This window comes from Canis aureus, chromosome 1, assembly GCF_053574225.1.
Source record: "Canis aureus isolate CA01 chromosome 1, VMU_Caureus_v.1.0, whole genome shotgun sequence".
NCBI classification, from domain to species: domain Eukaryota; kingdom Metazoa; phylum Chordata; class Mammalia; order Carnivora; family Canidae; genus Canis; species Canis aureus.
In genome coordinates, this window is record NC_135611.1 from 121,888,775 (window position 1) to 121,913,326 (window position 24,552).

At 51.2% G+C, this 24,552-nt stretch overlaps 1 protein-coding gene across 7 annotated transcripts in view; it reads right to left on the reverse strand.

The window, feature by feature from the left end:
* Positions 1–24,552, reverse strand: part of ZNF536 (zinc finger protein 536) — a 430,531-nt gene that overhangs the window by 244,799 nt on the left and 161,180 nt on the right. The gene's annotated exons all lie outside the window — the stretch shown is intronic.

A 24,552-nucleotide genomic window follows, 5' to 3' on the forward strand; every position in this document is an offset into this window, starting at 1 on the left:
ATAGTCCAAAAAATATAGATCTTGCCAGTAAGTTGCATGAACGAGTTTTATCCTTATACCATGAAAAAGAATAGTTGGGAAATGAAATGACTTTCAAAATAACCATTTCAACTGGGTTTTTAAAAATCAAATATTGTTGTCTAGCCAAGCACAACTAAATATTCCCCCTTTTTTTTTTTTTTTTTTTTTTTTTTATCAATGTGGGTAAAAGCGCTGCCTTGGAAAATGTTACAGGAGTCCTACTGCTCTGCCAACTGCGGGGCAGGGAGGGACGTGGGTTCCCAGCGAGGGCTCCCCACGCCGCGGTGGGGCTCGAGGCACGCGGTTCCGGAATCAGGAGGACCCCCTTTCTGCGGGCTCAAGTGACCCTCCTCCCGTCCCCACGACCCACCTTGCTTTCTTACACTTAAGGGCAAGCAGTAATTAAGACAACTTCACCTAGAATACAATGGCTTCTTATTAAATACTATTTTCCAATTGTTGTAGCTCAAACTGTGTAACCAAGGTTGTTATAAGCATAATACACTCCTGTTCTGAAATACAGAACACCAGACTACTGAACCTTTTCAGGGTCATTAAACAGCTGTAAACATTATTACAAAAATAAACCAGAGATTTCATGCTTACATTTTGGCCTAGAGCTTGCTATGCTGAGCAAGTACATTTTTTCATCTCTTACAATCAACGCTGGTGACATTTGGGCATCCAAACAAATTACATCACAAACATTACTGAGGTGGGCAGGATACTGAGTGGTTTATTTGCCAGATGATTAATAGATAAACAGGAGGGCAGTTCAGGTGACCTGTTCGGTTTTGACGGATGTGTAGACAATGCTACCAGACAGGGCCAGAAACAGTTAAATCCTTGCTGAATTTATTAATGCAAATAGGATATTCAAATTGGGCCGTGGAGTATGGCGACTAGGTGACCGGGAGAGCCCAGGTGGACAGGGTGGTCGGATTCTCTCCACCCTCCCCTTGTGGGTGGAACATGGGTCCAAGTCAGGGCCCTCGCAGTGCCAGATGGTGCGGGGGACCCTCTCGGGCCAGCTTTACGCACGGCCCCATGGAGCCCCAGAAGCTTCAACCCTGGGGAGTGGGAGTGAGGGGACTAAGAAGAAGAAAAGGAAAAAACAGTAGCCTCTCTTTGAAGACTTTGGATGATTTCAAGATTCTCAAGGGCAGAAGCATGTTGGCTTTTGTTGGAGTCTGAGCTGAAACTGTGGCCCAGAATTGAAGGCAGATCACGAGCACAGGAGAGGAGAAAGGAAAAGCCCCACCAAGTGTGCCCCTGGTCATCTCTTCAGGGTAGAGAAGACTTCCAGTCTGAGCTCCCGGCCCACCACCGGCCACCAGGCAAACAGGTGCTGGGATGGAATTCGGACAATGTCCTACGGGGTTGCTGTGAAGACCATGGACATGTCAGGCAGAACCAGCTCTCTAAAAATGAAATGGAGAACAAGTAGCAACCGCCATCATCGCCATCTTCATCATTGCCATTATCACCATCATCTTCTTTCTCATCATCACCATCATCATCACCTCCACCACCACCACTGCCATCACCATCACCATCATTAGCACCACTGTCACCAGTGTCATCACCTTCACCACAGCCATCACATCATCATCACCACTGTCACCATCATCATCTTCATCATACCTATCAAATCATCAACACCACCACCTTCACCATCACCACCATCACTATCACCTTCATCCCTTTACCATCATCACCACTGTCATCATCTTCACTGTAGCATTCACTACCCTCAGCATCTATGTCAGCAACAGCATCCTCCTCATCATCATCACCATCATCACCATCATCTTCACCATCACCACTACCACCACTGTCATCACATTCAACACCATCACCCTCAGCACCATCACTGTCACCATTGCCATCACCATCACCATCATCACCTTCACGACCACTGTCATAACTTTACTGTCACCACTATCATCACCATCACCATCATCACCTTCACCACCACCACTGTCACCACTGTTATCACATTCACCATCATCACCATCATCATCACCTTCACCACCGTCATCAACTTCACCATCACCAATATCATCACCATCATCACCATCATCATCATCATCACCTTCAGCATCACCACTGTTACCACTGCATCACATTCACCATCATCATCAGCACCTTCACCACCACTGCCATCAACTTCACCATCACCACTACCATCACCATCACCATCACCATCATGACCATCACCACTGTCACCACTGTCATCATGTTCACCATCATCTTCACCACCACTGCCATCAACTTCAACTTTACCACTATCATCACCATCACCATCACCATCACCATCACCATCATCATCATCACCTTCAGCATCACCACTGTTACCACTGCATCACATTCACCATCATCATCATTAGCACCTTCACCACCACTGCCATCAACTTCACCATCACCACTATCATCACCATCATCATCATCATCACCTCCACCATCACCACTGCCATCACCGTCACCCTCACCACCACCGTCACCAGTGTCATCACCTTTACCACAGCCATCACATCATCACCACTGTCACTATCATCATCTTCATCATACCTATCAAATCATCGACACCATCACCTTCACCATCACCATCACCATTGTCATCTTCATCATCTTCACCATCACCATCATCTTCATCATAACCATCACATCATCACCACTGTCACCATTGTCATCACCTTCACCACAGCCATCACCTCACCATCACCATCATCATTTTCATCACCTTTACCATCATCACCACTGTCATCATCTTCACTGTAGCCTTTACCACTATCACCATCTACGTCAGCAATAGCATCCTCCTAATCATCATCACCATCACCATCATCACCATTATCATCATCTTCACCATCACCACTGTCACCACTGTCATCATGTTCACCATCATCACCATCACTTTCAGCACCACCACTGTCACCATTGCCATAACCATCACCACCATCAACACCTTCACCACTACCACTGTCATCACCATCACCACTGCCATCACTGTCATCACATTCACATCATCACCATCATCATCAGCACCTTCACCACCACTGCCATCAACTTCACCATCACCACTATCATCACCATCACCATCACCATCATGACCATCACCACTGTCACCACTGTCATCATGTTCACCATCATCTTCACCACCACTGCCATCAACTTCACCATCACCACTATCATCACCATCACCATCATCACCTTCAGCATCACCACTGCCATCACTGTCATCACATTCACAATCATGACCATCATCACCATCATCACCTTCAGCATCACCACTGTTACCACTGCATCACATTCACCATCATCATCAGCACCTTCACCACCACTGCCATCAACTTCACCATCACCACTATCATCACCATCACCACCATCACCTTCATCACCATCACTGCCATCACTGTCACCATCACCACCACCACTGTCACCATTGTCATCACGTTCACCATCATCACCATCATCATCATCACCTTCACCACCACCACGGCCATCACCGTCACCCTCACCACCACCATCACCAGTGTCATCACCTTTACCACAGCCATCACATCATCATCACCACTGTCACTATCATCATCTTCATCATACATATCAAATCATCATCACCATCACCTTCACCATCACCACCATCACCATTGTCATCTTCATCACCTTCACCATCACCATCACATCATACCACTTTCACCATTGTCATCACTGTCACCACAGCCATCACATCATCATCACCACTGTCACCATCATCTTCATCACCTTTACCATCACCGCTGTCGTCATCTTCACTGTAGCCTTCACTACCATCACTGTCTACGTCAGCAACAGCATCCTCCTCATCATCATCACAACACCGTGTGCCAAGACGACACTGTGCGAGGTACCTCACAATCATTATCCCATTTAGCCTCATACAACCTTAGAATGGAAGCTGTTAAGCTTCCCCTGTACTAAATAAGAGGAAACCGAGGCTCAGAAAATTTAAATCCAACAAGGTCACCTGACAGGGAAGCCTGACTCCAGAGCCCAAGCAAGACATGCGGGTGGGCTGGCTTCTGACGTCCACACCCAGTTAGCCTTGCTGGGCTGAATGCTGACAGAAGAGGCCGGCTCCTGCATTTGTAAAACATGCAGAAACGAAGGAAGCCACGGTTCAAGGAAAGCCTAAAGAAGGCCGAGGAGCCGGAGCCTGCACAAACATGTGCGCCACAAAGTGGAACCTTGCAGTGCCCTCCCGAGACACACCTCGGGGGGCTGGCGCGGGCCGGGGGTGGGAGCAGGAAGGCACTGAAGACCTAGAAACGTGGCAAGTCTGTTACTCACCAGTGGGGGAGGGCGTCACCCAAAAATGTATTCATCTTACTGTCTTAGCACCCCACACCCTGGCGTCCCGGGGGAGGCGGTGACTTCCCCACCAGGCGGGAGACGTGGAAAGAAAATGCTACCTGACAGGCCATAAACGTGCATCCAGTTGCGCAAGCTCTGCCGCAGGGGTTTCACCTTGGTGACCTGCCTGGGTCCCCACGACCGTCTCTAAAATGAGCTGGTATCACCTGCCCTGCACACTTCACAGGGTTCTGAGAAGGCAAGGGGACTACGGGAGAGAAAACACGGAGCCTAAATGGTGGCAGGACTGTACCTGTGCCAGGACCTATCTCTCGTGCCAATCACAGCTTCAGCATCGGCTTCCAGAGCGGGAAAGCCCTTTCATCTGGCGTTAGAATAAATATCAAGAGCAAAGGACACAACCAAGGCATGACCACGGCCCGTAAAGGCGGTTAATGAAACCCCATTCATTGTCGACATGACCGGTGCATCGTAAAGTGGGACTCACACCACTCAGGGACGTTCGTCAACACCTGCGTGTGGCAACAAGTGGGCCAGCCACAAGCAAGACCAGTTGCCTCAGGGAAGGGGAGAGGGTCACACCCCCAAGGGGCGTAGGTGGCAGGGGGCGTGGTTCTGAAGGGGGAAACCTGGGGCATGTGCTGTGGGGCTGGGGACCAAGGAAGGGACGCCAGTGAGGATGACAACCGGGGAGAGGTCAGTTCTTGGCTGGGCCTGGAGGAGGGCACGAGGCTCAGAGGATGCAACAGCAAACAAAGTAAAAGAAGGACTGGCCCCCAATCTCCTGGCAGCCCAGCCCCACCCCTCCTAATGTGGCTGCCTGGATTTGTCCCTCGTGCTCCATCCTGGGTGGCCCATCCCGGGAGCCTTCCTGGAACCCGCCCAGGCTGGAGGTGATACTCGGTCCCCAGCGTTGCCATGCAGTTTCTCTGGAACCATCAGGCCATATTCACGATGCACGTCGATGCCCCCAAATAAGGAGGTCGCGTCTCTCCTCCAGCTCCTCTGCGGGAGCTTTGTGACCACGGCGGCGGGTCCTACGAGCTCCTGGGGAAACGGTCCCACCAGAAACTGGGCCCTTGAGCTTCTGATGATCACGATGCAGGGGAGCGGCGGGTGGTCCGGGGCTTCAGAAGGAGGCTCAGGATTTTGTGAGCAACAGCCCAGGCCTGTCCCCCCACGCCCCATCCCCCACCCCCACCCCGGAACGCAGGCCATCGAGTGCTGCTTCCATTTCTCCCAGATGCGATGATTTGGGAAGGAAATGGCCCCTAATTTTCCGTAATTGATTTATCTGAACTGTGTCCACCTCATCAGGGAAAAAGCAACAAACTGTACGCACACGCTCACACACACACACACACACACACACAGGCTTTTAATGAATGACCTACCTTTAAAATATCACAAAACTAAAAAGATACCAGCAGTTGTCATGAAGTGTATTGATTATTTCTCTCCCTGGTTTTCTCTCTCTCTCTCTCTCTCTTTAACCAGACTTCGTCATGGCAGGAAGTTAGATATTTAATCCCCAATTAACCCTCCTCGGCTCCCTGCTCGGCCTCAGCACACAGCCACTGCCCTAGAGCCAAACAGGGGACCCGGCACCCCCGGGGGCTCTCGGCAGCGCCCCCCACCCCCACCGAGGACAGCAGCAGACGGGGAGGGTGCGGGTCCCAGCTACACGTCACCACCCTTCACCCCTGATTAAAAGCCATTTACCTCCGAGCACTCCTGGACCATGATATCGTGTCGAACACTTTTATTTTCATTTCACAGAAGCCTCAGATTTGATGCGGTGCAAAAACGAAATATAATGTAGAATGCACACATGCAAGAGTGATCAAAGAGGGCCTGATTGTGAAATATTCATCGAAGTCGGCCCAGGGAGATGCGTTCACAGGGGCACCTGTCGAAGGCAGGCGCTCAGACACACGCCGTCTTGTGAGCGAGCACACAGCGTCGTCACTGAGCCAAGAATCCAGGCACACGAGTGGGGGCCTCTGCTGCCTGCAGCCACCGGGCTCAGCCCACGCAGGGCCAGCCTGGGGTCCCGTCCTTCTGGCTCTTGGGGTCCCCACTTGGGCGTCTCTAGCTCCCGTGCAGGGCAGCAGGCTGGTGCAGAGGGAAGGCCAGCCCGCCAGGCCCTGGCCAGCGCAGCGGGGACACCTGCCGTGGGGCCGGGTGCACGTGGGCCAAGCTCACAGACCCGGGGCTGCTGGGATCTGCTCTCCCGGCGCCCTCAGACGGACTCCAGGGCAGAGACCTACTTCCGACCGGGGCTAGGAAGGCAGGAGGAGCCGAGAGAGGCCCCCCAGCCCACACGGGGCTGACGGGGGGGCAGGGAACCGTATGCCTCACTATGAGTATTTGAAAGGAGGCCCCTCTCTTCTGGGGAGCAGATGCCCTTCTGTGCCGGTCACTCCCTGTGTCTGGGACGCTCTCCCTGCGACCCCCACTTGATCCCTGTGCCTCGTCCGTCAGGTGAGGATTCAATGCCACCTGGTCCAGGAGGCCCTCCGGGTGGGATACCCCAGGGGCAGGGCAGGAGCCCTCCTGTCTGTCTGTCTTGCCCCCCTCACCACGGCTCTCATACTGGGTTGGGTCTGTATCTGGGTCTGGAAGCTCCCTGCGGGTGGAGGCCGTGCCCATGGCTTCCCTGGGGTCCCCCCAGCAGCGCCCTGAGCCAGGCACAGGGGACGCGCTCAAGAAATCCTTGCTGAACGCACGACGGAAGGAGCAGAGCAAGCGCACAGACGACTGGATGAGGAAGGGAATGAAGGGAGCAAGCGACCAAGGATGCGGGCCGGGTCTGCGGCATCTGTCCTTGGGGAGGGAGGGGACGCCCGGGGGGAGAGTCCGGGCAGACGCTGCTCTCTGCCCTCAAGGCACACGCCGGGTGAGAAGCTGGCCTGATGGAGCCCGACCCCCAGTGTCACGCGGCCCCCAGGCCCCCGCACCTCGCATCCCCGGGAAGGGCCAATCCGGCTCATGATGGGTCATCAGGGTCCCCGTCTCTGGCCGGGACCTCCCGGGACCCGTCACGCGGCACGGGGCTACGGGCTCTGGCCGAGCGGATTCGAAGCCCCGCTAACCTGCCCTCTGTGAACCCCGGACGACTCCTGGCTCCTCTGCTTCCCTTAATACACTCGCACGCGTCCACGCGCACATTCGCTCCTGCATTCGTTCCCCGCGTCCTGACAATGCACCGCGCCCCAGGGCCCGGCGCGGCCGAGGAAGCGAATCGGAACCATCCCGCCCTCCCAGCCTCCCCATCAGAGGGGCCCACGGCGCTCAGGCATCGGCCCAGAGACGGTGGCGGCTTCCGAGCGCTGCTACCCGCGACGGGTCAGGGCGCTGGCAGCTTTGAGGGCACCACAGCTCGTCGGCGAGTCTCCGGGTGCCCGGCACGGGGAGGCCCCTGGGGACGGGTCTGTCGTCAGGATGACATCGCCTCTCCCTTCCTCGGGCTTGCTCCGCGTGGAAGCTCTGCTGACACCTCCCCGCCCGCTCCAGACCCCGTCCCTCCGAGGTCCAGGCCCCTGCACACGGGCAGGAGTGAGGGCCCAGCCAGGGTGTCAGGGGAGGCCCTCGCTCCCTCCAGGGGACCAGGTGGGCTGCATCCCCCCGCGGCATCCCCCAAGCGGCACCCCAGCCCGGACGGCGTGCAGCCTCGGACGCCCCAGCCCCTCTGCATCTGTGAACCCAGCAGGCCAGGCCGACAGTGGTCAACAGCCGGCGGTGAGCGTCAGTGTCTGGGGCCCCGGCGGGGGGGGGGGGGGGGGGGGGGGCTCTGCGCTTGGCCTCTGGGTGACACCCGGAGGAGGGCTGCTGCTGCTCCCGTGGGGGCTGTGTCTTCCCCAAAGAACTGGAGGCCTGGAAGCTCCGAGGCGCCACGTCCCCGGGTACACAGGTGACAGGCGAGACGCAGAGAGGCATCGCCGGCGGGGCCTGCAGCAGAGCGCCCTCCGGGGCCTCCCCGCTGCCTCCCGTCCCACGGCCACAGGCCACGCGCAGGCCTGCCACCCTCGGGCCCGCCCCGTCCCCCCAGGAGGCCTCCTGGAAGCCCCTGTGGCAGCCGAGGGGTCATAAGCTCACCCGTTTGTTAAAAGCGTCTGCAGCTCCTGAGCTCAACACCCCCCACCTGAAGTCTGGACGTAAGGCAGGTGAAGGCAATTCATGGGAAACCTGGAATCGGCCAAGGACCACGACGGGCCACCCCCAACCCGACCGTGGGAAGACTCAGGACCGCGGCGAGGTCCCACTCGAAAATAATTCCATTAAAGGTCACGGGTCGGCCCGGTGAGGACCCCCGGGCTCCTCCTCAGAACCGCGGTGCACCCGGAGGGGACATGGGACGACGCATGGTGGCCTCGGGCCCGCCAACGTCACACCCCAGGGCTACCATGCGCGGCCCCTGAATGCCACCGGCTGCTGCTCGGAGGGAGCCGCGGGGGCAGGGGAGCATTCTAGACCCTTCCTTCACAGCCACGCTGGGGACCTGGGGCGAGAGGACAGGAAAGGCCCTGGTGGGACAGGACGTGGCTCCTCAAGTCTGCTTTCCCCAGAGACGGCCCAGGAGGCCTCTGACGGTCCTGCCAAGGGAGCCAACGTGCGGGGGCAGCAGGGCGCACCCGATGGAGGGCACTAGGCCGGCCACCAGCCCCACATGCTGGGCGCCCTGTCCCCGAGCCCAGGGCCGACCTGCTTCTGCTCAGCCCCCTGCACCCGCGGGCTGTCCCCACGGAAGCCCGAGAGGCACAGAACAACGTCACGGTCTTCCCTGCGGTACAACTAACTGGAGTTGATGCCACAGGCTCCCACAGTGGCCATCCCCGCCCCCCGTCCTGTATCCCACCTCCCACCACTCTCCTACACACCCTCCTGGGCTCCTTGGGGGACACCCATCCGCCCCATGGAGAACCTCTGTGCACAACCCCTTTGCGCAGGGACGCTACCCGAGGGAAGGCTGGAGGCCACCCAGCTCCCGGCCACGTGGCCTGAGGTGCCCACCTACTGAGGCCAGCGGCGAGGTGGTGACCCTTCTGAGGTCACGTAGCCAATTAGTAGCCACGTGCCTGTGTCCCTCGGTGACCTCCTGAGCACTCAAAAGAAACCGAGTAGACACTAAGTAGATGCCCCCTGGGCGGCTGAATGGACGGGCAGGTGGATGGAAGGTGCCACAAGGCACAGCTGCACTGATGGACGGTCCCGCCGACCAGCTCTGGAAGCCCTCGCCTCTCCTTGCTCCGCAGCCGAGAGGGGAGCAGCGTCGCCGACAGGCTTCAATCGCATCCTCCTGCTGGCGGACCCCAAGCTCGCCAGTGTCTTGCTTCCCCCATAATCCCTTCTGCGTTTAGACAACATAAAATTAAGACTCTTGATGATGTCACGACGTCCTGGGCTTCCTGAGCCGTCCTCAAAACCAGGTGGCCGCAGGTCGGGGACATCCAAGCCCTCTGCAGAGCCCCGTATGGGGCCGTTGAGGTGGGGCCTGGCCTCTGCGTCCCTGGCGGACGGGAAACCCTCCCCGGTGCACCCGCGGGGCAGGCAGGGGCTGCAGCCAGGCACTCGGGCCGGGGACACCCAGCGCCCCCAGTGTCCCCAGCCTTCCCTAAGAAGGCAGGCGAGCAGGGCAGTCGGGGTAGAGGGGCGAGGCCGCCCCCCATTTACAAACACACTTCGGGAGGCAGGGAAGGGTGTTTCCATTTGCTCATCCATGTGTTTGATTTGCATCAAATTACATCAGGTTGATGTGATGTCACATGACAGCCCCCCCACCCCCCACCCCCCGTGAAATGCATAAATCAGGGCACCCCATAAATTTAAAGGCATAGAGCTCTTTTCCAGAAGTGGCTAATTACTCATAAACAGCGGATGTTTTATTGCCCTTGGTCAGTAGCAGGTTTTTAATCGCCCGAGCGTTGTATGACTCCAGCCTCTCATAACCCGGGGCCCCGGGAGCCACGCAGCACCTGTTTGTAGCCCCCTGGAGGGTGACAAGGATCCCGCCGAGTAGACCAGCCCCGGGGAGGCCCCCGCAGCCGCGCCCCCGGGTGGGGGTGTTAGCAGCCCCTGACCCACCACTGGCCCTGCAGGAAGGTGCAGGCTCTCGGGGCCGTGAGCGGGATCGCGCACTTCCGGACGTCCCGGCCCACACCGCTGGGAAGCCAAGTGCCCCACGTCCGGACTCCCCCACCGACTGCAGAGGCTTGAGCGGACACCCGCTCCGCGCCACCCCGGCCCAGGGGCTTGGGTGGGCCGAAACCCAAGGAACTCACTGGAGCCCATCCCAACTGGCCACCCCTTGGCCCCGTGCTCTGTTCACAGGGACCAGCACCCGACCAACGAGAGCGGGCGCCAGGGCTTTGCCAGCGAGCTACGGACGCTTCCGACACTCTCGGGCCAGGTCTGGTGCTTCGGCAGCTGCTCTGCTACCGAGGCTTGGAAGCTGCTGGGCAGGGGGGGTGGGGGGGTGGGTGCATCACTTGCTGGGACAGGGGAGAGGACTCCGCTGCTCGGGGCCATAATTTGAGCTCCTGGATCAAATGGCACCTGAAGCTGCCTGATCTAAATACCTGGCAATTACATGAGCCAATACAATCTCCCGGTGCTTTGGGTGGGTTTGGGTTGGATTTCCTGTCACTGGAAACCAAAGGAGCCTTGGCTGATAAAAGACCGCAGCCTCCCTTCCAGACACACAGGCCCCCGCCCGCCTGCCTGCCTGCCCGATGGGGACGCCAACTGCTTCCCCCATTGTTCTCCTCCACCGGTGTCATTCGAACCCAGGCCACACTCCGGCTGGCTCTCCCGAGGGGTCCGCAGTGAGGTGCAGAAGCAGGCCCTGGACACGGAGGAGGCGCCGCGCGGCGGGCACCCAGAAGGCACCGCTCACCCTGCGCAGCTGTCGCCGAGCCACATGCCAAGGGACCTGGGATTCCACCCTCGGGTCCCTCCCGCGAGGCCTTTCTTGTTGGCTTCACGGAGGAGCGGTTTTAGACACGCGCAGTCACGATGGTCCAGGATCCCCAGCTCGTGCGAGTTAGAGGCACAGGCCAGCCCTTCCGCACCAAACCTCCCGTCCACCCCCCACCCCAGGGACCCGCACTCAGACCCGTGGCTGAGTGTCACCCGCTCCCTGGACCCAGGCCCCGGCGTGCCCAGCGGACAGCGAGCTGACCCCGGCCCGGGGGTCCCCTGGCCGATGAAGGAGAGCAAAGCCACAGAGCGAGGACTGTCACACGGGCCCCGCAGACTACAGCATGAACCCTCACCCGCCGCTCCCCCGCCCTCTATGCGCCCCCCGCACCGTACCCCTTCCCAGTCCGGGGCACCCCGGAGGCACCGAGCACCAAGCACTGCTCCCACCAGGTGGAGGAGGGCATCCCGACGCCGGCGGCTGCAAATGGGGTGCCTGGGGGAGGCGGATTTAAGGGCAGAATGGAAGCGAGTTGGGCACGATATCCCTGGGCTGGCACTGGCCAGGCTCCGGGGTGACCCGCAGGAGCACAGGGGCGCCCCCACCCCGTGTGCACACACCGCAGGCCAGGAGGCAGCCCAGGCCCCCACAAAGCCCCGGGGACGGGCCGGGAACGTGTGCCCCCGCCTCCCCGCCAGAGGCCGCGCTCACCCTGGCGGAGCGCCCACGCCTCCCCTGGGTCCGGTCACGGCGCTGCCTTCGCCCACCCGCCGCCCCCACGCCCCTGCCCCTGCCCCCCACAGCTGCCGAGGCCGCCGGCCCCGCTCCCCCGGGAGCCCGGAGGGAGCCCTGCCCTTGCGTGCCCTTCGCACGGGTGGGGCAGGCCCTCGCGGGGGACTCTGCGGCGCCTGTCATCTCACTCCGAGGCCCAGCTGGCCAGGCCGCGGCCCGCACAACCCCTGATCTGCACAACTGCTCGCTCCCCCGCGGCACCCGGACACCCCGGCCCCGACGCCCCGCAGTGACAGACCGAAGGGATGTGCCGGGCCACTCGCCCGTTCATTCAACCTCCTGCCGAAGAGCCACTGGCTCAGTCTCTGTCTCCCCTTTAGCCATCGGCTCGGCAATGGCAGTGACCCTGACCCCTGATGCCCGCCAGGGTGGGGGGGACCCAGAAAACTTGGTTTTTCTCTGACTTCCTTATCGTGCAGGATGCAGACTACTCCTAATAGACATAAGGCGGACGGAATGCCCGGGGAAGTGCATGTGTGGACGGGCGGGGTGCGAACGGGGGCGGGGGCGACGGACCTGTGGCTGGACAGACGGGTGGGTGCGCGGAGGAGCGGAGGGACGGTGGCCAGCTGTGCAAACAGGAGGGCGTGCAGGCGGGCGGGCGGGTGCACGGCAGCCCCCGTGTCCACCGTGAGGACGGTGCAGAGGCGCCCAGTCGGATTCCGGGACGGAGAGCACGGAGCTCCCAGCCGGCGTCCTGCAGGCCGCACCCTTGCAAGGAGGCGTCGGGAGAACTCAGAGAGCGACGGTGGGGGGGACACTCAGAAGCCCCCGCTGGGCTTTCGCTGGGGCCTTGGGACCCTTAGGTTTGTCAGGCGACCAGGGTCCTTCCCAATAAACCTAAGGATCCTAATGAGGAGAGAGGTGACCCTCTCTGGGGACCTTTCTGCCGCACTCCCCTGAGGCCTGAGTCCATCGTAAACCTCCGGGGTCAAGGCGCCCCATCTCGGGGGGCCGTTTTCTGCAGAGCTCCGCTTCCCCCAAATCCTACACTCTCCAGCCACTCAGGGTCCCCTCACCTGTCCCGGGAAATACATAAAACAAAGATCGTGTGAAGGGCCCTCGCCGGCCTGTGCTCCTCGTGCCCTGGTGCCCCCCATCACCTGCCCGACGCTCTCTGCCACCAAGCTGCTCCCTAATAAACTACCGTCAGGTTTTCGCCATGTTTTGTGCCCCTGCTAATATTTTTTTAATTAATTCACTATTTTTTACTTTAATGCATTTAAAAGGAAACTATATCATTACCCTAAATGGAAATTTGTATCACTTGCTCTAAATTAAAGGTAATTATAAAAATAAATAAAATGAGAACAATGTTATTAAATTCTGGCTGGAGCGCGCTGCCTGCAGCAGGCTCTGGCCCGAGGCCTGCTCCCTCCGACGGAGGGCCTCCTCCTGGGCAGCCGGGGATGCTGAAGGGCTCCCACCCCATGATCCTGGTTGCTCTACGGGGGGGGTCCGTGCACCTCCTGCAGTGGCCGTGGGTGCTCCCGAGGAGCCGGCTTCCTCCTGGCCCCTCCTTTACCAGCGGGGACCTTCCATCAGGGCAGCTGGGGAGCTCCTAAGAAGTTCTGGGCAACCTGGACCTCATGGGCCTTTCCACCCCATTAGGGGAAAGCCTTACTTTGAAACTATCCTGGTCCTCCCGCCCCTCCCCCGCCTCTGACCTTCACCCCGTCCGAAGCCCACAGGAGGCCATCTGGGTCAGCAGCCTGCTTTGGTTTTCCTTTTTCGTTTTCATTTTTCCGGGGAGGACCAGGTGGCCTGGTCCCCCTAGGCCCCCGAGGCCGGCAGGTGGCCGCTGCCCTTGCCTGAGACCCTCAGGGCCTGAGGGGCGGGTGACGGGAAGCCCCCCACCTGCACTTCCTTTCAAGTTCACGGGGGAGAAGGCTCCTGTCTGTTTCCCAACGTCGGTTCAGGTTGCAAGTGAAGGAAAAACAGTGGAATCAACCAAAAAGCAAACACCTATCACGGGCACGTTTGCGTTAAAGCTCCGTGGGGCTCTCCCCCCCCCGCCCCCCTGTTCCGAGCCGGGCCCCGTGGGCCAACCCCAGACTTCTCTCTGAAACATAAAGCCTCTGAAAATAGCACAGCAGTTCGGGGACCGGGTCCCAAAAATCCACCTTGTTTCCTTTTTTCAATCCACCTTTTCCCTTTTTCAATGTTTCAAGGAGAGGAACATTTCAAATGTCGGCGAAATCTTTATAAGAACAACTAAATAGATGGGATTTAGCTTCCCGATGAACCGTCCTTTCTCCTCAAAGGGCGCAAATGAGAACGCAGGATGTTTTTAAGGAAGATTTTGTTTTTCCTGCTATTGCCTGAGCCGGTGCGTCTGACGCTGGAGATTATCTGTGCAGCAGCCGGGCTCGTTGTAATTAACACACCAGCAGCAGCGCGACTTCCTCCTAATATATTTTCCTAAGACTTTGATGATGCTCCGAGATTTTGAATCCCACACTGCAGACTTTGGAGACACTTCCTCAGATAGAGACACCTTAGACAAAATTGGAAATAACTCGAGTCTAATATGCTTCCCCAGGAGCCTCACGGAAGAGCGGGTTAAGGGCATCTGAGCGCACGGTGGGTCGGGGTGCAGCCAAGTTGGCCTTGTGAGGCCTGCCGAGGCGTGCGAGCGGTGATTGGACCATCTTCTCAGGGGTGCTTGGGCCTCAGAGTGTCTTCCTGGGTCTCAAACATAAACGACTTCCTTAAAGGATTTAATTAATTCTTAAATGTGCACAGAGCCCATGAGCACAAACATTAACTTGTTAAAAGCATTAAGCCAGATTCTGTTCTCAGCCACGCACAAGCACTTCCCCGTGACGTCCCTGGGAGCGTCACATGCAGGCTGGGCCCTGCAGATGCCCAGCACCCTTCGCGCCCAGCTCCTGCAAGCACCTGGCCGCGACTCCTCTTGGGGCGGGCATCGCTGGCCGGCCTCTGCTTTGGCCCCCAGAAGAAGTGCTTGGGGGACCACTCTGTCCCCTCTCTGCTCTGCTTTCTTTCCTCTTCACTGAGCTCCCTGGGTCGCTGATGGCTTCTCCATGCCTGGCAAGGACACCGAGGAGCAGGGGACATGCTGGGCGTCCTGCTTGGGTGGGGCGAGCTGCGGTGAGCGGGGCCTCACCCGGAAGCCTCCCCAGATGTGAGCACACCGGGGGGGAAGACCACGCTGCCTCTGACGATGATGCAGCCCAGCCCAGGCCTGCCCGCCTCCCGCCTGTCCCCACGCTGCTGGTTGGTCGACATCGCCAGCCCCCGCCGTGTGCACCACCCAAGTATCCTTTACGTCCCCCGTCTTGGATGGAATCTGATTTAAAAGAGCAGAAATGACATTTATCGCCTTAAAGTAGGCCATGCCCACACAGGACACGTGCGCGTGTGCATCCACACCTGTGTGTGTCCTTAATGACAGGTAAGGGACATCCCGACACCAAGGTGTTGGACGGGGCATAAACTGGTACTATTTTCCTGAAGTCAGCTTGGCACCTCATATATCAAAAATCTCAAAAATATTTATAACTGATGACTCAGTTTTCCATCCCTAGAACAAACCCTACAACGCTACCAGGATGAAGACAAAACTGTGTTGAAATGCTACTTATAGTAACAAAAGACAGAGCTGACCTAAATGTCCGCGTGTGGGGGACGGTAAATCGATGCCGCTACGGATGCTCTGCATTAAAACCAGGCTTTCAAAAGATAGTTCAGAAGATGGGAAAATGCTCATAATATGATTTTAAGTGAAACGTAAAACTATAATTACAGTCTAATTACAATTCTGAAAAAGAAAAAATATATATAGAAGACAATGCGAGAAAATATAACAAAATGTTAACAAACTATTATCTCTGAGGGGGGTGGGATTAAACGTCTTCTGAACACTATTGTGTGTTTTCCAAATCATCTCGTGGGCATGCCTGGTTTCTCTAAGACAAAAAAAAAAAAAAGCCAGAAAATTTATCTTTGAAAAGAAAGCTAAAGTGAAAGAAAACCCACCTCCATGTGGCAGGGATTAATCTTCAACACTTTTTTCTTTTTTTAATTGGGTAACTACTAGGGCACCTGCATGGCTCGGTCATTTGAGCAGCTGACTCTTGATTTAAGCTCAGGTCATGATCTCAGGGTCATGGGATGGAGCCTCCCATTGGGCTCCATGCTCAGCATGAAGTCTGCTTAAGAATCTCCCTCTCCACCCCTCCCCCTGCGCTCTCTCTCTCTCCCAAATAAGTAAATATATATATATTTTTTAAATTGGGTAACAAAAAAGTTTGGATTGGAATGAAGTAAACAAGATTCTAAAATAATGCTCTTTATAATAATGAAAATGTTTTAACTGCGTGATGTTCATTAAAATGTGATTCCCAGAAATTGGCGCTTTAGGGATGGTTGTACGAAGGAGTCTGGACCTTCCGAGTTGGTCCACCGCCGCAGAAAGCCATCACCACCCGAGCCCACCCCATGCCTTCAGAGGAGCCACCTGTCTTTCCAATCCCCTAAGCACAGTGGATTGTGCCCTGGACACAGCTAGTCCCCAGTAGGTGTTACGAAATATATCGAAGTGGACACATCAAGATGTTTTCTGGGTAAGAAATGGACACAAGCTCAAGGTATTTTGTCTCCTGGGGTATTTGGATTTTTACAACAAACCCGGGAAGACTAAATAAATAGTTCCATTAAGTTCAACAATCATTTACTAAGTGCCTACCATTTAGATTCAATGGACTAAAGGCCATTAAGTTAATTTCTTCTCATCTACACTCTACTCCCAGCTCCCTGAGAATAATGAAGGCGGTCACCTGGCGAAGGCTCCCTTCTCCAGAGGAAGAGGAGCTGCTGGTGAGTAGACTGGGATGGTGCCCTCACTGCAGAAAGGCTGACCCCCAGGAATGCTTCATGGAGTCTGAAAGGATGACAAATAGTCACCCTTAGGCCAGAGAACAAAATCCACAAGATCATTTTGATAGATTGTTAAAAAAAAAAAAAAAGCCTTTAACAAATTTGGGTATTCATTTCTGATTTTTCAAAAGTACTTGGTGATACAAAAATAAGATCATCAAAATTTCTATTTCAGAAGAACCCAAAATGAAAAGAGAAAGACAAACCAAATGACAGAGAACAAACTGATGGTCACCAGAGCGGGGGATGGGAGACACAGGTGCAGGGGATCGATGCTATCTTGATGAGGCCTGAGTAACGTATAGGATTGTTGAATCACTTTATTATACACCTGAAGCTAAAAGAACACTGTATGTTAACTACACTGGAATCAAAATAAAAAGCTTAATAAAAAAAAAAAGAAAAGCCCAAAACCCAAAGCAATGGCTTGTGGTAAAACACTAGGGACGTTTTCATCCAAATTAAAAACAAACTAAAGATGTTCAGATGCTTTGTCATTACAATTCTGAAATATTGGTGTGGAAGTTCCAACCAGTGCAACTAGCAAAGAAAACCAAATAAGAACTACAAATACTGGGGGGCATTTGGGGGGCGTCTGGGGGGCTCAGTCGGTTAAGCATCTGCCTTCAGCTCAGGTCATGATCCCAGGGTCCTGGGATTGAGTCCACATTGGGCCCCCTGCTCAGCGAGGACTCTGCTTCCCCCTCTGCCTCTGCCCCTCTGCTCATCCTCTCTCTCTCTCTCTCTCTCTCTCTCAAATGAGTAAATTTTCAAAAAATCTTTAAAATACAAGAAGAACTACAAATACTGGAAATAAGAAAGCATTATCATTGCTTTCCAATTATATATTTGATCATCTGAATAAACCCCACTGAATATTAAAACCCAGAGAGTTGAAATTTAAATAAAATCAGCAGTGGCTTGACTGTATCCAGGCAGCAAACCGGGCATGTCTACTCCCCTTCTTCGTTATGCAACACCTGGGAATTGGCATAAAAGATTTTTTTTCCGTCTAGGATAATCCCCTAATGGCACTAAAATACAAAAAGGTGGCTACCAGCATGCCAGAAACTTTGAGATATTTCCAGGAGATGGGGCATAGATGGGATCAGATAAACAGGAGAAGACCAATAACACAGCCTCAAATATACTCAGGAGAAACAATTTGGAAAAAATGAGAAACTCATGACTCAGAATAAAAATATGGTGGCTGAAGAGAACCTCATCCCCAAAGCCAGGCCCCAAATATAACCCTATAAGGGCTTAAACTCCTGACCTGAACAATGTCCTAGACATTGTTAGAGCTAGAGTGAGGACAGGGCCCTGAAAAGACACAGAGAAGAGCTAAAAATACTACCTGATAGAGAGAAGAACAAAATAGAAGGGTAACCCTGCTAAGGAGGCAGGGACCCCAGTCTCCCACTGCCAGAGAGAAGGCTGCGATCTGGCTCTCTTTCCCTGGTGGTGGGGACAGGTGTGGTGGGGAAAGGATAGGGAGGCCAATGAGTCTGAGCCTGCCTGCCTTCCTGCCTGCCTAACCCACGGGGCACACCCCAAAGTGGAGTCTGACGGTCCCAGAGCCCCACTCAATAAGGAGCCACAAGTGTCCCCCGATCCCATGGTGAAGCCTGTGGCATAAGACACCCACAGAGGAAGATCAGCCAGTGACAGACAAAAAAAAAAAAAAAAAAAAAAACCTCACTAGAAACGTCAGGGAAGCTAATAACACACCTAAAAAAGAAGAACCAAGATTGAAACCAAAAGAAACAAAAGTAATTTAGAAACAGGGACAATTTAATTAAAAATTCTAACTACTGTCTTTAGAGAATATGGCCCCCCTGAGGGAGAAATGACTACTTGGAGACAGAGCAATCAGAGAAGAAAAAGAAAAGGAAAAAAAATGTTAAAAAGAAGGAAAGAGAGAGGAGATAAAAGAAAGAAAAAAAGAGAGAAGGAAAAAGAAACAGCGTGCCCACAAAGGAATCAGAATCAAGTCTGTCGGAGGACTTCTCACCAATGCTGGATGTCTCAAAACAAACAAGGCTGGGGCTGGGGGAAGTTAGACTTCTATACATAGCATCAAGTACAAGATTTTTATTTTTATTTTAAGAGTTATTTGAGAGAGAGAGAGAGAGAGAGAGAGCACAAGAAAGCATGAGTGGGGGGAAGGGCAAAGGGAGAGAATCTCCAGGAGACTCCTCGCTGAGTGCAGAGCCAATGAGGGGGCTCGATCTCATGACCCTGAGATCATGATCTGAGGCGAAATCAAGAGTCAGATGCTTAACCAACTGAGCCACCCAAACACCATTCAAGTGCAAGATTTTTTGAAAACCACACATTTTCAGACATGAAAGGAATCAGACTCTCTCAGAAAGATTTAATATAACAGAAGAAACAAGATTATAAAATAGGGGTGAACAAAATGTCAGTTAAAATTTATATTTAAATCTAAATAATGCATACTGCATAATGTTAAGAAAAAGTCTGGAATTAAAATCACAGATCATTTTAACATAAAAGGAAGGGGAAAGGGGGTGGACTGGGGTGAGATGACAGATAAGATAAAAAGTGAAAGCATATTCAGATTCTCGTCTTGCTTAAGGGAGGAAATGGATGCTTGACTGTCTTTGTGCACACACACACGTGCACACACAGATTTAAATGTATGTGTTAGAAATTAAATGTTACCACTCTGTGACTAGATCCTAGGTATATAATTTCTAAGTCAGAAAAAAAGAAACTTAATCCATACAATATAAGAGAGAAAAAGGTAAATAAAGTTTGATTAACATGGTAAAGAGACAACATAAAATAAAATAGCAGGAATAAAACCAAACATGTCAGTAAACTTAATAAACATTAATGGCTTAAAATCACATCTAAAAGAGAGAGGATTTCAGATATTGGGTTAGGTTAAATATATGTACACAATCCCCCAGTTTTATACTATTTATGTGAGAACCAGCTTACACAAGAAGGCTGAAAGTACAGGAACAGAAAAGACACACCAAACAATGTTGGCAAAATAAAAGTAGGTATTATAATATTAGTATCAGAAAAAATGTAACTGAAGGCAAAAGTATTAAATAGGTAAGGGGCAGTTTTAAGTCCAAAAGAGGGCTACAATCTACCAAAAAACTGCAAGAAACCAGCATAGTCATAAGCTTCTGTGAATTTCACAACAAAGCTTTAAAATATATAATAATACAAAACCCAAGATAATGTAAAATGCAAAATTGACAAACCTATCAGGGAACTGTTACATCTTACCTCAAATCATCACAGAAAAAGTAGATTCAAAAGATAAATTTAAAAATAAGACTATAGTGCCAGAACTCCACTTTTAACAAAAACATGAAATCTTCACACAAACCCACACAACATTTCAGAAACCTCATGTTTCAGGCCACACATACAAAGATAAAGCTCCAAAACACAGACGTCATATTATACACATGTTCAAACTAAAAGTAAAAACAACAGGATAGAAAAACATAATTTCCAGGAAGTGGCCAAAACAGTACTCAAAAAAATTTTATAACCTTAAATGTAATGAATAAAAAGTGAATAGACTTGAAAACAAATGAACCAAGCCTCCAATTCAAGAAGCTGGGGGAAAACATAGAAATAAGCCTAAAGAAAGTAGAAGGAAGGGATTAATAAAGATAACAGTAGAGCAGAGGGGCTCCTGGGTGGCTCAGTGGGTTAAGCAGCTGATTCTTGACTTCAGTTCAGGTCATGATTTCAGAGTCGTGGGATCAAGCCCTACACTGGTCTCCACACTCAGCAGAGGGTCTGCTTCAGATTTTCTCCCTCCCTCCCTCTCTCTCTCTGCCCCTCCACCCACTCATGCACTCTCTCTCTCCAAAATAAATAAATCTTAAAAAAAAAAAACACACACAACAGAAACTAATTACTTAGAACACTCTCCTCCCCCAGCCTTCTGGGAAAAAAAAAAAAAAAAAAAGACACAGTAAAAACTGGTTCTCTGAAAAGACCAAAACCAAAACAAAACAAAACAAAAAACTTGGCAATATGGATAAGGATAGAGAAAATGCAAACAACATTAAGACTGAGGAAGGGAAAACAAATTCAGATACAAAGGGGACTTAAAAATTAGAATAGAACACAGAACTACTTTATACTATTAAATTTAAAAATCTATATTAAAATGAATGACTAGAAAAAGAGGACCAGATATGACTCCATGAAAAGTTAAATATATATATATACAGCAGAAATTTAAGATAATGAACAGTTACTTTTTTTTAAAAAAGCCCCAGTCAGATTTATGCTCATAGTTTACCAGACCTTCAAAGGAATAGCTTATCTTGATGTTTATAAACTGTCCCAGAGCACAGAAAACGCCCCAGTTCTCTCCCTGAGACTGGGATAATGGTAGTAGGAACAGCACAGAGGAAAACAGAGAGTAGCAGGAGGAGCAAGGCCCCCCGACTTACTTGAGCGCTCAGTGAGCTGGAGGAGGAAGGGGAGGATGGGAAGGAGGAGACAGAGGAAGAGGAAAGGGGAAGAGGAGGAGGAAAAAGAAGAGGACGGAGGACCAGGGGGAGTTGAGGGAGCAATAGATACTACTACTACTAGTAGTAGTAGTAATAGTACTACTACCACTACTATAGCTACCACCTATAGAAGCTGCAGGGCAATATGATTTATTAACACCACTGTAAACATCCAAAATAAACTCTTAGTAAAATGAACCTTGCAGTATATTAACAATTGATGAAAAAACTAGAATTTACCCCAATAATTCAAGAATCATTCAACAACAGGAAATCTGTAAATTCACTATAATAATATATTCCAAGAGAATAACCATATTATATTAACAGTGTCCCAAAAGCACGTGCTAAAACTCAACATTTCTTCCTAATTTACAAAAAGAGAAATGGCCTTCCTCATACACCATGTGTGATGGCAAAATATCAAAAGCCTGTCTGTCAAAGCTAGCAACAAGACATTCTGTCCTGGAAGTTTTAGCCAATGCAGAAGATGTAATTTTTTAAATATATGAGACATAATTATTGACAAGGAACAAAACTGGGACAAAACTGTCACTGATAGCAGCCAAAAATGACCATACATAAGAAATTCAAAGAATAAAATGTAAAGCTGTTGGTACTCATAAATGTGCAGTAAGAGGTTAAAACCCAATATACTGAAAATGAGTGTTTTCTTATACACTAAAAAAATTGTAAATTATCAGAGGAAATTTTAAATATCCAGAAATATGAGTACCTGGGAGGGTTCAGTGGTTGAGCATCTGCCTTCTGCTCAGGTTGTGACCCCGGGGTCCTGGGATCGAGTCCACATCGGGCTCCCTGCATGGAGCCTGCTCCTCCCTCTCCCTATGTCTCTGCCTCTTTCTCTGTGTCTCATGCATAAATAAAACCTTTTGATGAATAAATAAATAAATACCCAGAAACAAATACAATGAGATGCAGACAGGACCGATATGAAGTAAAGCACAAAATGTTATGGAAGGGCATAAAATAACACCTGAAAAAATGAAGAGACATACCATGTTCATAGATAGATGACACTGTAAAATAATCTATGAATCCAAGTCAACTTGCCAATGGGATCAAATTTAGCAAGGGAAATCCGAAATTTATCTGAGAAAAATGTGATCACTGTGAAATACGTTTTAAGAAAGGGGAATAAAGAGGTGGAATGCACACTATCAAATAAAAATATAGTAAAATCATATAACAGAAATAATGGGCAGTGCACAAGATAAATAAGTCAGTGGACCAGAGACAACCACCCAAAAGACACCTGGTTTCAATAAAGATGATTCAGATACAGAGTGAAATAATAGAGGGATCAGTAAATGTACTGGGACAATAGGCCATCATTTAGAAAGATACTTCACACAAAAATATTTTTTAAACTAAGAGGTCATTGGGGCACTTGTGTGGCTCGTCAGTTGAGGATCTGACTCTTGGTTTCCACTCAGGTCTTGATCTCATGGGTCATAAGATGGAGCCCCGCTCAGCGGGGAGTCTGCTTGAAGATTTTCTCCCTCTGTCCCTCCCCTTGCTCTCTCTTTATCTCTTCTCTCTCTCCCTGTCCTCCCTCTCTCTTTCTCTTTTTCTCTTTCTTAAATGGATAAATAAACCTAAAAAAAAAAAAAAAAACCCTAAGAGGTCATTGATAAAAATACAGGACACTTTTTCATAATCTTCAGTCAAGAAGCTTCCAATACCATTAATTGAAAGATAGAAAAGTTTTTTAGTTTTTCTGCCACACAAAACATGGACATTAATATGTAAAGACCTCCTTCGTGTCTTCAGGGGTGCAGAACAAATTATATGACACAATGTGCAAAAATATAGAGAGGACACTTAGAAACGAAGTCATACAAATGGAAAGTGTACCTTTATGAAAATGCTAAGGGAAATTGACATAAAATTAAAATACTAAAAAAAATAATAATAAAAATAAATAAATAAATAAATAAATAAATAAATAAATAAATAAATAAAAAATTAAAAAATAAATAAAAATAAAATACTTTCGGTGTCTCAAACTGCCAAAGACTGAAGCTTTATTTCCACACTGTTGGCAAAGGTGTGAGAGATCGAACCACGCCTCCCACACTATCTGCGGGAATGTAAACTGGCCCCCCCAAAGCCACCCAGCTTCCCTGTCTTGACTATTGTGAATAATACAGCAGTAGACACGGCGGGGCATGTACCTTTTCAAATTACTGTTTTCTTTTTCTGTGGGTGGCTACATGTATGGTGGTGAGCCCCGAGCAATGCACAGAATCGTCAAATCAGGGACACCCAGGTGGCTCAGTGGTTGAGCACCTGCCCCTGGCTCAGGGCGTGATCCGAGGTCTCAGGATCGAGTCCCACATTGGGCTCCCTGCAGGGAGCCTGCTTCTCCCTCTGCCTATGTCTCTGCCTTTCTCTCTCTGTGTCTTTCATGAATAAATAAATAAAATCTTTTTTTTAAATAAATAAAATCTTTTAAAAAAAAAAAGAATAGTCAGATCACTATGGGGTACACCTGAAACTAGCATAGCATTGTGCATCAACTATACTAATAAAAATAAAAAATACATTCATTACATATTAAAAAATCAAACAAGCACAACGCAGGGTGGGGGGAAACATTTCAGCAACAGCCATGACCATTTCAAACATGCCTACGCTTCAACCTAACAGTGCTACTTACAGGAATCTGTATTATAGAAATACACGGGTACGTTCCAGAATATTTACTGTAGCATTTTTCTAACTGGAGAAAGTATGGGCACGATACAATCATTGATCAGTCGGGAAATACTGAAATAAGTTGTGGTATATTCATGTCACGGTATCTTGTCGAAGTGTAAGGGAACTAAATAGCTCTCTATATTCTTAAGTGTACAAATGCTAGTGGAAAATCAGCACGTACGGGGTTTTCCTGCATTTGTAAAAAACAGAATAAAACAAAACCGTACACACATTTCTATGCATCCTTATGCATTTACATATATACGGATAGAGATACTCTGATCTGCTGATAATCATTACCTACCTGTTCGGAATGCGCTG